Genomic DNA, 14,834 nt, shown 5'->3' on the forward strand with positions numbered 1-14,834 from the left:
TTTTTTAAATGGAATGGCTCTCTACCAAATTGCTGATGTTTTCAAAGATGCTAACAAAGGGTCGATGTGGACATTTTTAGGGCAACATTGAGAGGAGGGTCAGGCCATTCCCTGGTGACTATAGCCAGTAGTAAATGATGAAAAACCTAAATTTATGTAAGGAGAGTGCAAATCTTACCATTTCCCATGATCTCGCAACTTTCTCTGCCCTTAAAACAAACCGTTATTCCCCTTAAAGGAGAAAAGATGACGTCTTATCCATGGTATAGAGTTTTACTCACATTGCTCGGGTGAAAGATTTTTCTAATATTTAGGCAAGTAGTAGGAAAATGGAAGCAATGATCAAATGGCATTGCAAGCAAAGGGAGAATGCGGAGGGGAAGGTAAGCTGCAAGGAGCGGCAGTTCTAACCCTAACAGCAGTGGCATTAGCTGCTTCAGGTTTTCAAGAAGGCACTGGATAACCTGCAGGGAGTGACCATGATTAAAACCCAGAATTTAATGAGCATGCTGGGGCCGGATGTTTTGGACAGTGACTTGGCTAGTTTTGGTGGCTGTGAGGATTATTGAGAAGCTTGGATGTAAGGTGGGGTGGGGCAGTGTGGGTGCTGATTTTAGTGTTGGTCTCATAAGAATCATAAAGGAAGATGACAAGGGCTAAAGTTGCCTACCAGTGGAGGGTGATGGAGGACAGTACCTTCAACAGATTCTGGGCACACCCGGGATGGGTATGGAGGGTGGTGGTGGAGAAAGGTTTGAGAACTCAGGGAGTGGGTGTAGGGAGATATCTCATGTTTTACCACTGAATCACAAAATGAATCATAATAGCCAAAGAAGTGTACAGGCTCCAAATGCTGTCACAGCAAGAGAGAGAATTTACCCAGGTGAACTTTAAAACAGCACTGTCTCAGTGGAACATGAAGGCTTTGCCCTGATACACTGAATGATACCCTATCAGATGTGCCTGTTTGCATGTTCGTGTGTCAATAGGAGCAAAGCAGACAGAGACAACAACTTAAGCTCATAAGCAGGAGTCATGGATGGGCCAAGCAACCAAAGGTCACAAAGACCCTTGGAAGAGAGCAGGGGCGCATCAGAGACAGAGAAAAACACTCTGGCAGACAGCTTGGCATACAGATGCTGTGATTCTCCCCCTGAAGAAATGGGGAGGGGGGAAGAAGACCTGCAACATGGCAGGACCCCCCCCCCCCAAAGTAATGGGGAGGCGGAAAACACCTGCAATGTAGCAAAAGACCTTCCATCCACCATGTGGTTATGAATGAGATCATGCATATTCATCAGCTAGGAAGTATAATACAGGGGAGCAAAGAAGAAGAAAGGGGGACCATAAACCCTAAAAGTGAAGGACCACCTGGGGAAGCAAACCCAGAGGGGAGCGAATCTGGAGAGCATTCCTGAAAAGAAAGGGGAACCTGAAGCAGACCAGCAGCCCTGATATCCAGGAGAGAGAATACCAGATGTGGCCAAGAAACCGGGGCCGGAGACTGGAGAGAGGAGACCCCTGTACAGGTGTGGAGAGTGACACAGAGTCTGAAATGGTGAGGGGTGAGAGCCATCCTCAGACAGTCCAACAATTACCAGAACCAGATGCCTGTCTCCTTCCCGGACCACCACTAGTTCTGCCTGTGCCAAACCCAGGAAGCAAGTCTTTATCCTGCACACATTCTCCAGACCTCCAGTCAGCATCTGCTTCAGAGGTGAACAGATGGATATCATTGAAGTCTGACTAGGGGTAAGTAAGTTAGCCATAAGTACTAATATATTAAGCAGGCTAAGGTTTATGGCATGTGTGAAATCACCCATGATACAGAACCTTTGTTAGGAAAAACTGGTGCTTGGTGGCCAAGATGTTAGAGGCAGGAATGGCTGTTATTTTCTAAATGCTATATCATGCCAAATCTGATAAATAAAAGTCTGTTTCTGAGGATAATACATGATTTTTTTTCTGACTTAGGATCATAAGTAAAATGGGAGGGCAGCTGGCAGTGTCTTGTAGCAGAAAGATCCCTGCACCCCTAAACCTGCTTACATAGGGAAGAGTTCGTTTTTGATTGTATGGGAATTTATACGCTCTACTACCCTAATGGAAGAATCTCAATTGGGTAGACTTGATGGGCCATTTTAATATTTTCTTACAAATATTGTTTTATACTCAGTACCGCATTTTTTCATTTCACATTTTAACAGTTTAGTGTAGCATTGTAGTTCTTCCCCCAATATACCACCTCTCCTTATTTTTGTCTTTCTCTTATTGTTTCTACCTTTCCTCCAGATGCACCTTGTCGGTCTGACCCTGTGCCTGGGCAAAACTTCTAGGTCCTGTAGTTATGGAGATAATGGTTTGGGTTTCCTGCCCAGCAGAGCTGCTGGTATTCAGATTCATCTCAAAGGGGATGATGAGATAAAGGACATCCACATTTAAAAAAAATATATTAAGCTCACGTTTTCTTCGTTGGTAGCTCAAGGCAAGTTACATCCAGGTAAAGTAGATTTTTTTCCCTGTCCCCAGAGGACTCACAATCTAAATGTGTGCTCTGCGATGAGGTTGATGTCTTTATTCTTGGAGAGCGCTTCCCTTCCAAGGGATCTTGTATAACAGGATGGCTTTCAGGGAAGGGGCGCACTCTGTGGCAAATTTTCAACTGTTCCCAGTTTCTGATTTTATGCCATTGCCCATGTGGACATTTAGTCCTTTCCTTAGGGAAGACAGAATAAGGAGAATTCTGTTCAAAGGTATTTCTGCAGGTAAAAACAATGTTTACAAATCTGCCTGCTCCATATTTAGGTAAACTTATGCATGTTTGTACTGTTCATGCATAAGCTTATCTGGACTGAGCAGAGGCATTCCCGGGTTTAGTGGGGAGGGGTTTGGATTTATGCACATACTTTTAGATTTTCAAAAGTGTGCAAACACATTTTTCTGAAAATTGTTCATGCACATACTAGCAAGTGTAATTGTGTGTAGGTGCATTTGATGGGCTTTCAAAGTGGATTTATGTGCATTAAGTCTGTGTTGAAGACTGGTGTAACTTGTGTGCATTTTTGCTGTTGGGGGAGCGCTAGGGAGCGATCCCAATTCCGGGAAGATTTAGTGTGCCCAGACCACGGCAAGACCACAGAGGCTCCAGGGAAGCACCGAGGCAAGACGTGTTGAAGCACAGGTGGACAGGCAGAAGACCAGGGAGCCTGACCCCTGCCGAACCCATCGCACCAGAAGAGACCCAATAACGCAATGCTGGTCTCTGGGGTAGCCTTCCGGCCACTCGATAGCCCTTTTGTACCTGCCACTTCGGAAAGGCAGATGCGATGGGATGGACAGAGGTCGAGGACAAGTGATGGTACTGGAACAGGATCAAGACGAAGTGCTTGGAGACTTGGACGAGACAAGGAGAAGTAGGGACTTGGATGAGACAAGGAAACTTGGAACTCAGGTAAGGATTCAGATATAGACAAAGGTTCAGCATGCTCAAACATGGATGAAGAAACAGGGTGCTCAGATGTGGATAAAGAAGTAGGATGCTCAGATGTGGATGGAGATGCAGGATGCTCAGAGGGTTCATACAAGGATACAGGTTACTCAGAAGACTCTGACGTAGACTCAGGATACTCAGAAAACTCGGATAAGGATTCAGGTTACTCGGAAGACTCGGACAAGGTTTCAGGTTACTCGGAAGGTCTCAGGCAAGGATTCAAGACTTGGGTGAAAGCACTGGATGGGAGCTACATCGCAGCCTGCCCTACACAGCCACCATGGCTGGTCATGGACCACGTTGAATGCGAAGCAGACTCCAGGCGAAGAAGTGGAAGATGAAGCCAGGACATGACGAAGATTCAGGAGAGGCCTGCACTGGGGCACACCCTACACAGCCGCCCGTGGCTGGTTGCGGACCACACTGAAGTGGAGCAGGTTCTGGCAGAGTCTTAGGCATGGATGGAGGGAGGAGCATCTGAAGACAGGAACATCTTGAAGATGAAATGGACGAGGACACAGGATCCAACGAGAGACCAGGACATGGAACAAAGGTGAAGACGAAGGATCAGGAACCACAGATGAAGACAAGGGAATTCCCACGAAGAACAAAGTGCCTTGAAGAAGTGAGGTGAAGCAGAGAAGACTCCTGGAACAGAGAACTGGAACCAAGGGAACTCCAGGAGTTAACCAACTCCTTCAAAGGCAACGAGAGACTGAAGGAAGGCCATCTTTATAGGGCTGAAGAAGGAGATGCCTAGGAACATCATCAGGAGGAGTCTCAATGGACTTTCCACTACTGGCCCTTTAAATTAGGCAGAGAGGCACAGCTGTGCACCTAAGAAGGGGAAGGACCTTGGAGAGCGGCGGCAGCATCCATGCTGCTAGGGAAGGCCCAGGTGTCGGCGGCTTCCTGCCGTGAGATGAGGAGCTCCAGGGCAGCCTCCTGGCCATGAAAGGACGGCACTGGCAGTGGTCTCCAGGCCACGCTGGAAGGAGCTTCGGCGGCCTCCTAGCCATGGAAGCAGACGATGACATCAGTGGCCTCCAGGCCGCTAGGAAGGCAGCAATGTCGGTGGTCTCCGGGCCGCAGGAGAAGGATGGTGGTGGCCTTCAGGCTGCGAAGAGGAGCGTCAATAGCGGCAGCTCCCTGCCTTGGGGAGATCCAATGGTGGCAGCTCAGTCCACCACGAGTGGTAGCTTCAGCGGCGGCCACTGGGCAGTGGGAGGACCAGCGGCGGTGTCGGCGACGGAACCAGTGTGAGCAGAGGCGGCCTCCAGGCCCCACTGAGGTGAGAGGCTGCTTGTGGGCCAACCCACAAGCAGAATCGCAACATTTGCTGCCTAATTTAAAAATGTTCCCACCCAAACTTTTATGTAATGGAGTAAAACGAGGACTGGATTAGTGTGTTCTGAAAAATGGAGTCAGTTGATATTCCTAGTGGTGCGTGTGGTGCTCCGGATTCAAGGGCAAAAGGAAAAAATGAGTCCTATTGTCCAAATCACCATTAAAAAAATGTTTACCCCCATAAACATAGATTCTGAAAAAGTGCAAATGGTATGTTCGTAAAAACTGCCTTTCTTCCAAACACACGGAGGAATTAGGACAATATGTTTATGGGATTTCAACCATTACACACCAAAAAAGCCCACTTTTTAGTTTGTATTAGACTGTGTGTATTTACAGCATATGATGCAGACTTAAAAACGGTGCATGAATATTTTTCTTTTCCTTAGATAAGACTACTTCACAGGTTCATCATGACTGTCGGGTCACTAAATGGCTGAAAGGCGCTCCTACAGTGTGAAAGATTTGAAAAATGTCATAATACCGTCCCTGGGATCCAACCTAGTACACATTTTTTTCACAAAGGCTTTCTTAAGGAGATGGTGTGACCATGCATCAACAAATAGATCTGAATAACAGCTCAGCCCAAAGCTTCTCAGTCCTAGGTTCTCTCAGGAGGCAGGGGCATTACAGAAATTGAGCAAATATTTTCCTTCTTCCACACAAACGGAGAATGACCACAAAGTCTATCCAGGAGCTTGTTTGGTTTTCCTATCCTGTTTCTAGGGTTGCTGACTGGCTCCAGAATTTCTGGACAGTTTGATTCCGTCTTGCTTTTAATCCGCTGCAGGCAGGGACTGGTACTTCTGACTTCCCTATTGCAGTGGTTCTCAAACTTGTCCTGGATTTCGGGATATCCACACTGAATACACATGAGATAAGTTTGCATGTAAATTTCTCTCATGCATATCCCAAAAACCCAACTGGCTGGGGGTCCCCCCAGCACAGGTTTGGGAAACACTGCCCTATTGCATTCCCTAACAACAATTCAAGCATAGCCCTCCCCTCAAGTAAAAGAGAAGAACTGCTGCCATGGCAGAGGGAAGGATGAACCAGAAGAAACCCTACCCAGCCCGGGTTGCTAGATAGAACCAGGGATAGATGAATCTCTACATCCCACTTCCCAGCCCCAAAACGACAGGGTCCCAAGGCAGGGAAAGTGCCACAACAGATATGCAATCATATTCTTTGCACAGCTTTAAGGGAAAACACAAGCACATTAGAACATTAGCAAATATTCACAAATACTCTAAACTCTCGTTATGGAGAATGGCAGTATGCAGAGAGAAAATATATCAGGGCGCAATAGTCTACCCCAGACTCTTCCTAATGGCAATCTTGGCTCTAAATGGCAATGCATGGCTCTAAAAAAAATACAAAACCCACAAAAACACTCTGGCACAAATAAGAATGAAACTTTTAGTGTAGTACGGTATATTGTTAGCTGGAACATCAGGGCCCAGACATCAATGTGCTGTTTATTTTGTTCAGGATCAGTTCCACTGAATGTTTGGAAGTACAGCTTGGAAAGATCTCTGTCCCGGTAAATCTCCATTCTACTTATGTGTCGTAGTAAGTACTGGCCTTTCCTTGGAGCGCAGAATCCCAAAAGTAAGCCCTCAGTGCATGGGGTAACTCAGCATGGTTTTACTGTGACTCTCGTTAAACCTCTGGGATGAGCCCTTTCTTCAAGTTTGATTTACCTGCAGACAAGGGACCTCCTGCTTTTATACTGCCAAGCAGAATTATTTGGAGCTAGCGAATCTAGCTGCAGGAATTCTACCGCTCTCTGTGTTGGGGTGGCTGTCTGGACCCCTGATACTTCCTTCACACCAGTCTCTCACAGGGTCATTCAGGATTGTTCCGAGTGTAGAGACCACCAGGTCTCCGCCAGATGGCCCTGGATCCCTGTCCTAGGAATTTTCCAGCTTAGTGGGAGAAACCATTCCCCTACAGTACCTCCTCCTGGGGCTGGCTGTGAATGGGGGGGAGGGGGAGGCTAGTTGTTTAAAGGCTGGTCAGTCTGAGTTAGCCTTTGAGGAGTGAAGATCTTTTTTTGGTTTTACTGTATGGGTTAGGGCCTACAAACTTAATTTGGCATTTTGTTTAAGAGGAGATTCCTCTGAGTGCACTCCCTGCTGGTGAGGGTCTGCCTCCATTTCAGAGAATAGACTATTGTTTAGAATTTGGCTATTTTTGAAACTTGACTGGCAGGGCGTCCTGGTCCAGTCCTGGTGAAGGACATACCCTGGATCCGAAGGCCAGGGAACTGAAGATCTGTTCACCCCCTATTTAAGTAAGAGAAGGAACAGCAGAGTCAGTGTCACCCCCAGAGGTGATGTTTTGACTCTGAAATGATTTTCCCATTTTTTCCTGTTCTGTCAGGAGATTTAGACCCACCCCTCCTCACAGGGGATCTGGGCTGGGATAGCCAGGTTCCTGTTGCACATCAGACCTTTCCTCCAGATAGGTCACACTAGGAGGTTCAAAGAGCAGAGAAAAGAAGCAAGACCTATTGGAGACCCACCACTTGATCTCCACCCTTGGGACACAGGACACAGGCAGGGGTGACAGAACAGGACTCTGGTGGACTTCAGGTGCGATTTGTTTTTTTCTGGTACCCAGATTTTCCACACACATAGGGATCTCCCTGTCAATAGGAAATCTTGTCACTCACATACTAAGGGAATAAACTCCTAGCATGAGACCTGGTTCTGAGGACACATACACTGTGGAAAAGAGACAATCTACGGTGTGAACCCCTGAGTTGAGCACAGATGTAACAAGAACTGTATTTATTTGATTGGATATTTATTTCCTTTTGACTAATCATCAGTAAATTTTTGTTGGACCCCCAAACTGTGGCCTGTCTTGTCCCAGCAGAACAGCATCATCTAAAGGTGGGGTTAAGTGGCCTACAAATGAAAGGGAATTCACTCCACCGCCTGGGCCAAGAAGATCAGCTTCCCCCTCCATAGAAAGGACCCAAACCTTGGGACCAGCAAGGAGGGAAGAAATGCTAGTGGAAGACAGCCCCAGAAACAAATTCTTTTGTGCACCCTCAGGAAACAGTCAAATCCTCCTAAAAAGGGTCACACTAGCTGAGGTGCCTTGCTTCTGGGGACTGCTCCGCAAGGCTTGGTTGGAACCTCCTTCCCCCTCCTCAGTCTGGGACATGGACTGTTGTGAGGCTGCTCTGGACTCCTTTTCTGGTACTAATCTTACAGCCTTATATCACTTCTTGTTCTTGGCATCCCATGGTCCAAGCTGTCTGACATCAGCTCCTGAGAGCCAGACGCAATTGGTTTGTTATCTCTAGGCATAGAGTTCATGCAGACACACTCTGGCTGCTTGCATAGCCTCTGTGATTCATCGCTTCAGGAAATGGTGATCTCATTAGCTCACAGGGTATCACATGTTGCTGAGACACTCTCACCAACTAGGAAGCTGTTCTCTAGGTTCCTGAACCCAATCTTCATTACTCCTGTGTTTCCAGAGTGCAGAGTCAGATGGCATTCGAAGTTTCACTGGCACAGTCCAGGCTTCTGACTGCACCATAACCTCAGCCTAAAGGGAAAAAGCTGGTGGGCGCAGTCCATGACCTTTCTCTCAAGCTTAAACCTCTTCTTTGATTATTCTCCTGCTGGAGTGTTGCTCTATCCCTTTTCAAGCTCTGAAAAAAGGGTGAGCTCATGGAAGCAGGGACACAAGTTTGGAACCTTGTCACCTAGGCTACAAGTACCTGCCTGCAGCGGGTTAAAATCTGGACTGGAGAAACCTGTCCTGAAATTCTGGAGCCAGTTGACCACCCGGTCTATGTCTACCCACTTCTGAGTGTTGCGGGATAACTGATTCTGGTCTCACCACAGTGCCCCCGACATTTTCTTGCAGAATTCTGCGGACGTTTGCCGTTGCCTTCTGCAGCTCATAGCACGTGACCTTCCCTGGTGATCTCCTATCCAGGTACTAGCGAGGCCTGAGCCTGCTTAGCTTCCGAAATCTAATGAGTTCAGGCCTTCCTAGGGCTGTGTTGTGGAGGATTATTTTGCCTGTCTACTGTAATTCTGCAGACTCTGTTTGATCTTTGGTTCTAGAAGCCAACACGGCACAGCTCCAGAAGGGACTAAAAGTGTAGATGGCGCACAACTAACACACAGGATGCGGCAAATCAAGAACAAAAAGGAGATGCACTCAAAAGAAGTGTGGCGGAGAGCCAGTAAAAACAGCATCCTTAATAGGCCATGTTTCCAAATGTTTAAGGTCCCGTGAATGTCCTAATAAAGGTCTAATTTTGCTTTTTCTTCATTGCAGGCTGTGCAGTGCATTTTTATCAATGCTAATTTATTTTACCCCTTACTTTGCTACATCCAATGCTCTCCTGGGCTCATCCTGTACTTTCCTGAACTCTACACCGCATCCCCCTCAAGGCTGCACGCCCACCTGCACCCCTTCTCCCCCAGCCCCGAGAATATACCTTTCTCTATTTTTTTTTCCTCTCTGAGTCAGTTACTCGCTTGTTTCCAGCCATGCTTAGCAACTCCTTATTGTGTATCAGTTTTACAAAATTGCAAATCTTAAAAGCACAGGATGCATAAAGAACTTATTACTCCTTTTTCAAGGGAGGAGAGGAAGGATGGAGAAAATGTTTTCGGGTTTGTTTGTTTTTTTTTGTCTTTTAAGATTTTGTGGTTGTTTTGTTACTCCACTTGAATGTGTGGCCGTAAAGGTCAATAAAAAATATTAGTTAATACCTTTTTATTGCAATGTATTAAGTTCATCCAGCAAAAGGGTACCATAAAATATTTTTCTTGTTGATTTTTTTTTCTTTCAGAAATCAGTCTTTACAAATAACCTTCCTCCTAGTGAATTAACATACATTAGGACACAATAAGAACTCCAGATCTGACTATAAAGACGTCTCTTCCGTTCCCTTGCTTCCCCTTGAAAGCCTGAATCTTCTCGTAGGGAATCTGGTGTTTTGATCGGAAACCTGCTACATGGCCACTAGATGTCGCTCTAAGACTTAAGGCAGCTCCAGGTGAACGACGGAGATGGTAATTACTAAGGGAGAAACATTTCTGCATCACTTTACATCAATCACAATAACTCACGGGGTAGAGAAACATTTGAAAGATTTAATCCAAAGATTAGAAAATAAGCTTTAATGCATCTTGCAATATGATATTTAACTATTTTATTGCCACTGAACCAAAAAATCCTAATTAGGATTTATGGAAATATATTTTTTTTTCAGCTAGCTTATGTAGTAACTGATGGATCCTTTGTGGGGTTTTTTTTTCTTTTTTTAGTTATATGCACCCTTGGCAAACTGTTTTGAGAAGGAATAGGAAGTGACATTTCTAAAACCCTAGGATATAAGTAGAGAAATCCCCTTTCATAGCAAATGAACTGTGTCACAGACTTTTAGCGACTCTATTTATTTATCCAGGGAAAACTGGAGTCTGCAGGTTGTGACACCTTTTAAAGGACCAGCCAAGAGGATGCTGTAGCACATGACCTTTCGAGACCTCACAGCTCCTTTCTTCAGATGAACCTGGAGCCAAAATATTGCTGCCTAGACAGGGGATTTCTTAATTGTGGAATTTTGACTTCTCTATCAATACAGTATTTGGATTCGTGTGTGCCTTTTTGAGACGGGATGCTTTAATAAAGAAAAAAGGGCAAAAGCTTGGATTCTAGAATGGAAAAAAAGGACGTTGTTACTGACCTTCTCTCTTGGGAAGGTCTGATTATATAGCAATTGAAAAGCCATGGAAAAGGTTTTTTGTCTACTGAAAATCTCAACTATTTAAGTCCTCCCTCCTCGCCCCTCCCCCCGAATAATTATAATAAGGTACCTTGCAAATCTTTATCATATTATTCAGTGTAATTACACTGGTGCCTTTGTCTTAAGACAAACTAGAGGCTTGCCCCTTATGTTTACAGCTTTCTACAATGACAAAGGCGTTGACTCAACTTAAAGCGGTATTAGCTACAATTAAAGGACTAAATAGGAATTAGCAATCACCTAAAAATCCTCTCCCACGTCACAGCACTCAGAAAACCTGCCCCCACTCAGAAAACCAGAAATAATTGGGTTACAGTGTATTCTGGTAGGATAAGATCTGTGACCCAGAAACACCCACTCTCCCAAATTGTGCAGTCAGGAGGTCTACTCCTGCTCCCGGAGAGTATACAGAAACCCAGTAATACATTTACAGTGGGCTCTGAGAAGTTTAGACCTGTGGCACAGACACACCCACTTTCTCAAATGTTCCCAGTACAAAGTGTCATTCTAAATTGGAAAATGAAGTTGATCTAGCAATGGTGACTGAAGTGGTAAGATCATAAGGACATAAGAAGTTGCCATACTGGGTCATACCAAGGGACCAACAATCCCTGCTTCCTGTTTCCAAATGTGGTCAAACCAGGTTACAAGTACCTGGCAAGTACCCAAAACATTAAGTAGATACCATGCTAATAATGGCAGTAATAAGTAGCGGCTATTCCCGAAGTCAGCTTGATTAATAGCAGTTTATGGACGTCTCCTCAGGAACTTATCCAAATCTTTTTCAAAACCCCACTACATTAACTGCCTTAACCACATTCTTTGGCAATGAATTCCAGAGCTTAATTATGCACTGAATAAAAAGAATGTTCTCCGATTTGTTTTAATTGTGCTACTTTGTAACTTCATGGAGTGCCCCTAGTCCTTCTATTATCTGAAAGAGTAAATAATAACCAATTCACATTTACCCATTCAAGTCCTTTATGATCTTATAGACCTCTATCATATCCCCCCTCAGCTGTTTGTTCTCCAAGGTGAACAGCCCTAACCTCTTTAGCTTTTCCTCACAGGGGACATAAGAACATAAGAAATTGCCATCCTGGATCAGACAAAGGGTCCATCAAGCCCAGCATCCTTTTTCCAGTAGAGGCCAAACCACAAGAACCTGACAAGTACCCAAACACCAAGAAGATCCCATGCTACTGATGCGATTAAAAGCATTGGCTATTCCCTAAGGGGCGGATTTTCAAAGGATTACGCGCGTAACCCTGAAAACCCACTCTTGCCCACACCGAGCCTATTTTGCTAGGCTCGGTGACACGCGAAAGCCCTGGGATGTGCGTATGTCCCGGGGCTTTGAAAAAGGGGCGGGAAGGGGGCGGGGCGGGATGGCGCCTCCAGGCACAGCGCACAATCTACGCCTGTCCGGAGGCAGGCACAACTAATAGGACAAAGGTATGGGGGGGGGGGGGGGTTTAGGTAGGGCTGGGGGGCGGGTTAGGTAGGGGAAGGGAGGGGAAGGTGGGGGTGTGTGGAAGGAAAGTTCCCTCCGAGGCCGCTCCGATTTCGGAGCGGCCTTGGAGGGAACGGAGGAAGGCTGCACGGCTTGGCGCACACAAGTTGCACAATTGTGCACCCCCTTGCGTGCGCCGACCCTGGGTTTTATAACATGCGCGCAGCTGTGCACGCATGTTATAAAATTGGGCATAGATTTGTGCACGCCGGATTTGCACACAAATCTACGCCCGCGCACAATTCTTAAAATCTGGCCCTATGTGAACTTGATTAATAGCAGTTAATGGACTTCTCCTCCAAGAACTTATCCAAACCTTTTTTGAACCAGCTACAGCTGTTCTATCCCCTTTATCATTTTGTTCATCCTTCTCTTGTTATGAACTCTCCTGCAACAGCTCAGTCAGCTTTACAGTTACAAGGAATATCAAGTGAGAATCCTCCCGTGGACACTAACAATCTCCAAATGAATATTGAAGGACCAACCAGTGTCTCAATGGGAGACTTGTGGAGGATGCTGATGAAATTGGACCCTATCTCAGGTTAATTCCCATCTTTCTTCTCTGATTAATATTAATAGAATATCTATTGAGGAACAAGGTAAAAAAATTGAATGCGTTAGAATCTTATGTTAAGGCTTTGACTCTAAAGGTTCAGAATATGCAAAATGCTGAAAGTATGCATATTAGTGATAGTTTAACAATGCATGCAGAATTGGAAAATATTGAAAATATAATGAGAGTAAAAACATCTATGACTTGTTAGTTTTCCATTAATAAGATTGCTATCTCCATATGAGATGTTTAAAACATTTCTTCAAGAAATTTTATTATATGAAGAGAATAAGATCCCTCCTATATAAAAAATGTTCTATTTTCCTAGCCACTCTAGTAGAAGGGATGGCGGGGTTAATGAGATTAGTATTGGTATTTCCACCTTTTTAGAAGAATCTTTGGATATTATTAATACAAGAGCTATTCTGTTTGTCTCTTTTTCCTTAGAAAAAGATAAAGAATTGATCTTTGAGAAATTCTTTAAAAACAAAGATATGCTTTTTTTGTGGACAGAAAATTAATATTTTTCCTTATGTCTCCAGACCTACCCAGGCTCAGAGGAGACATTTCCTGACCTTGAAGAGTAAAGTTTTAGCAATTGGTATGACTTTTTATTTTAAATTTCCTTGTAGATGCTTAGTAACTTTTCAAGGTAAGAAATTTATATTTTCTGACCCGGCCCATCTTGACACCTTTCTGGTGGATAAATCTGAGATAAATGGAGCCCCCCACTAGCATTTAATTTAGGACCATATATTATTGAACACTCCTCTCTCTGGTGTTTATTGAAATTTCCTGGCATATGTTTCTTTAATGTCCCCCATATTATATGGAACTTGTGTGATGGTCTTAGTATTTGGTGTATATTTATTTCATAATTATTTACATGTTACACAAGTTTCTTTGTATTATTTTAGTGCTTGTAAATAAAAAGCCTAATAAAGAAAAAATTATTTAAAAAAATAAATACATTTCATCTACTTTTTTGGACGCCCGATCTTCCAGTCTTGCAAGGTCCTCCTGCAATATATCACAATCTGCTTGTGATTTAACTACTCAGAAAAATTTTGTGTCGTGTGCAAATGTGATCACCTCACTCGTCGTACCCCTTTCCAGATCATTTTTAAATATATTAAAAAACACAGGTCCCACATGAGGGGGAGGAGTTAATATGGCAGCCAGAATGCCATCCTTGCCTCTGCTCTGCTGTTTCTCTTTGGATTATTTCCTATATTTTATATTTGGAGCCTCAACGGAGCTCCAAATGCCTTCTAAATGGAAAGGGAAGGTTCAGCTGTCTCCCTCGAAGACTTTACCAGCCTCAGGGCAGTTAACGATCTAGCAATGTTTCGTGCCCATGTTGGATTCCGGGGCTCTTGTTCTTGTTGCCAGGGTGAGTGTAGTAGAGCTTACCTCAGCTTTGGAAGAGGCATCTTTGAACCCCCTTGATGACCATTTGCCACCTGCTGCATGAAGCTCCATGGCTGAACCCTCGACGCCGGATCCTGATGAGGATAATCTGTCAGCCGAGAGAGAGGGAGATTCAGCGACTGGCAGCCCTGCTCAGACATCTTTGGTGGCATTCGAAGGTTATTCCAGAGTGTCTGGTTTTGGCGCAGTTTCTTCAGTGCTCGGGGAGAGTGAGACTCCTTCTTCCCTGGGTCTTCAGCCCAGCATTGTCCATCTTTTCTCCAGAGAAATCGGCTGTTGTTACACTGGACTCTCTTTGGGACCTCATGATCAATCTTGGGAAGGCTTTTTCGGACTGTTCTTCACAGGTAACTGCTGTGTCCCTTCAAGTTGACACCATGGCTAAGAATAATTTTTCACAATTTCAGGAGATATCGTGGAAAATCAAGGAGGTGGAAGGAGAAGTTCATTCTATTAAAGGGGTACAAGTTCTATTATCCAAGACTGTGGTGCTTTGAATAGAAGAGTTGAATATATAGAAAATAGACTGAGACATTTAAATTTGCGATTATTAAATTTTCCAAGAGTAGTGGGGGAAATTCCTCATGTTACTTTAAAAAGATATCTTATAGATATCCTAGCATTTTCCTCTGATTCTACCCCTACCCTTGATAAAGTTTATTTTCTACCATCTCACTCAGTCAATCAATCTCAAGCTCAATCTTTGGATGGT

Source organism: Rhinatrema bivittatum, chromosome 3 (genome assembly GCF_901001135.1).
Source record: "Rhinatrema bivittatum chromosome 3, aRhiBiv1.1, whole genome shotgun sequence".
In the NCBI taxonomy this organism is placed as follows: Eukaryota; Metazoa; Chordata; class Amphibia; order Gymnophiona; family Rhinatrematidae; genus Rhinatrema; species Rhinatrema bivittatum.